Genomic DNA, 2620 nt, shown 5'->3' on the forward strand with positions numbered 1-2620 from the left:
TGTAAGGCTTTCCTAATAAGAACTCTGATTGTATCTTCTGGGCTTTGCTCTCCCTCCCCGCTTCCTGGTTTGCAGCCATGGGAGTTTCGGAAAGAACAAGACCCATGGGTAGGAGCTGAGGTGTAATATACTACGGCTTCCTCTTGGCATCTCTGCTAATCTTCTAGCCACACTTGCTTGTCTTGTTACACTAGGTGATGTTGGAAGAGTGGCAGAAGAATTTTTACTCTCTGTTTCTAAAACCTGAGGCTTTGTATATGCACAGTAAAACTTATAAAGTATACTAATACCTTAATCCCAGCGGCTCAGGAGGCTGAGGCAGGAGGATTGAGAGTTCAAAGCTAGCCTCTGCAATTCAGTGAGGCCCTAAGCACCTCAGTGAGACCCTGTCTCTAGATAAAATACTAGATGTGACTAGTATTTTATCTAGAGACAGGGGATGTGACTGAGGGGTTGCAGTCCCCTGGGTTCAATCCCTGGCACAAAAAATCAAAAATAAATAAATAAAGTATGCCAATTTTAAGAGAGAGCTTTACCAAGTACAGTAGCACACACCTGTAATTCCAACTACTTTGGAGGAAAGATAAAGAAAGTTCAAGGCCAGCCTGGGCAAATTAGCGAGACCCCATCTCAAAATAAAATATAAAAAGGGCTGGGGATATAACTCAGTTGAGGAACACCCCTGAGTTTAATCTCTAGTACCAACAACAACAACAACAAAAAAAGTGTAACTTTATGGTTATTTACATATTTACAAGAATAGAAGCTACTAGTAATCCATAAAATTTCCTTTTGTCCTATTCTGTACTTGGCCTAGAGGTAAGCACTCTTCTGACTTTTTATCATCATCTATTTATTTTCATTATTCTTGAACTTCATTTTAATGGCACTAAATCTCCATGTTCTCAGTAAACTGAGAATTCCAGATACTGGGATAGATTTGGGTCAGATTTTGGACTAGGAGTACTTTGTGGGCCATGCTGTGTGCTATATTTCCTATTGCCTCCTATCCTCCTCCCCCTATCTCTCCCCCTCCCCAAAATCAATCAGTCAATCTCTCTCTCTCTCTCTCTCTCTCTCTCTCTCTCTCTCTCACACACACACACACACACACACACACACACACACACACACACGTTGTTCATTAAAAGCATATTTATTGCTAAATTATCTTCCAGAAAGATTGTACTAGTATATCAATGTTTCAGAAAGTTTGTCTATACTCTTATGAACACCATATATTCTAGGTATTATGATTTTTATAAATATCTATCAAGCAGATATATAAATAAATGCTAGCTGAGCACAGTGGCACAGGCCTATTATCCCACTGGCTCAAGAAGCTGAGACAGGAGGATCACAAGGTCAAAGCCAACCTCAGCAAAAGTGAGGCACTAAGCAACTCAGTGAGATTCTGTCTCTAAATAAAATACAAAATAGGGCTGAGATGTGGCTCAGTAGTTTAGTGCCCCTGAGTTCAATCCCCAGTAGCATCCCCAAACCCCTGCCAAAAAAAAAAAAAGAAAAGAAATGCTATCTTGTTTTTATTCCCATCTATTCAGTGGACAAGATTAAATATTTTTCATATATTTAAGAGCTAAGCTTTTGTGTGTGGAGGGAGTTAGAGCATTTGTGTGAATTACATGTTCATGTCCTTTGTCCTTATTTTTTCCACTGGGGTATTGATTTTATAGTTTCAGTTACAAAAGCCTACATATTTAAAGATCTTGAACCATTGGTGTTTATATTGTAAATATTTTCTGCTTCAATTTGTTGTCTTTTACTTTTACTCATATGTTTTCTGTTTCATTTTCTTTTTGAAACACAGAAGTTTTTTATTTTGATGTAGGTAAATCTGTCTTTTCCTGTGTGGTTTCTTTTTCATATAGGCAGGTTTTCCTAAACCATGATTATATAAGTATGAATCTGTATATTTTTCACTCCCCTTTTCAATGTAGAAAACGTTGTGGTGGGATTTTGGTTTAGTCTTTTTTATTTAAGAAACTATGGTGTGTGTGTGTGTGTGTGTGTGTGTGTGTGTGTGTGTTTCTGTAATTCTAGAAATTTAATCTTAACACATTGTTACATTCCAAATGTTTTTCCATCTGTTTCCTCTTACATGGTCCAATGTCGATGTTGACAATAACCTGTGGACTGTTATACGCCATTGCATTTTTTTAAAACCTCTTTAAAAATATAATGTACTGTGCCTAAGATATTGAACTGGTAATTGCTTGGCAAATGGAATTAAAGCAAAAGGATTAGATATATCTGTGGGGGTTATTTCCTTGCAAGATTACCTGGAGAATTAATCTGCTCTGTTGTGCCCTACACTCCTTTCTCATATCTGCCTGATGCAATATCTGCTCTCTCTTCTGCGGAGTTTGACAAACACTACCCAGTTCCTTATTCAACTAGACCAGTTGCTCTGAAACCAAAGTTGGGTAGAGAAAATTTGCTCCCCAGGGACATTTGTAAGTGTCTGGAGACATTTTCGGTTGTTACAACTGGTGTGCATATGGGGGTTGTGATTGGCATTCAGTGGGTAGAAACCCAGGATGCTATTAAATATTCTACAATGCATAATATATATTTTTTTTAATATTTATTTTTTTTTTAG

General features: G+C 37.5%; 1 protein-coding gene across 4 annotated transcripts in view; it reads left to right on the forward strand.

The window, feature by feature from the left end:
* Positions 1-2620, forward strand: part of Tango6 (transport and golgi organization 6 homolog) — a 173069-nt gene that overhangs the window by 101103 nt on the left and 69346 nt on the right. The gene's annotated exons all lie outside the window — the stretch shown is intronic.

The sequence above is a fragment of the Ictidomys tridecemlineatus genome, chromosome 15 (assembly GCF_052094955.1).
Source record: "Ictidomys tridecemlineatus isolate mIctTri1 chromosome 15, mIctTri1.hap1, whole genome shotgun sequence".
Lineage (NCBI taxonomy): Eukaryota > Metazoa > Chordata > Mammalia > Rodentia > Sciuridae > Ictidomys > Ictidomys tridecemlineatus.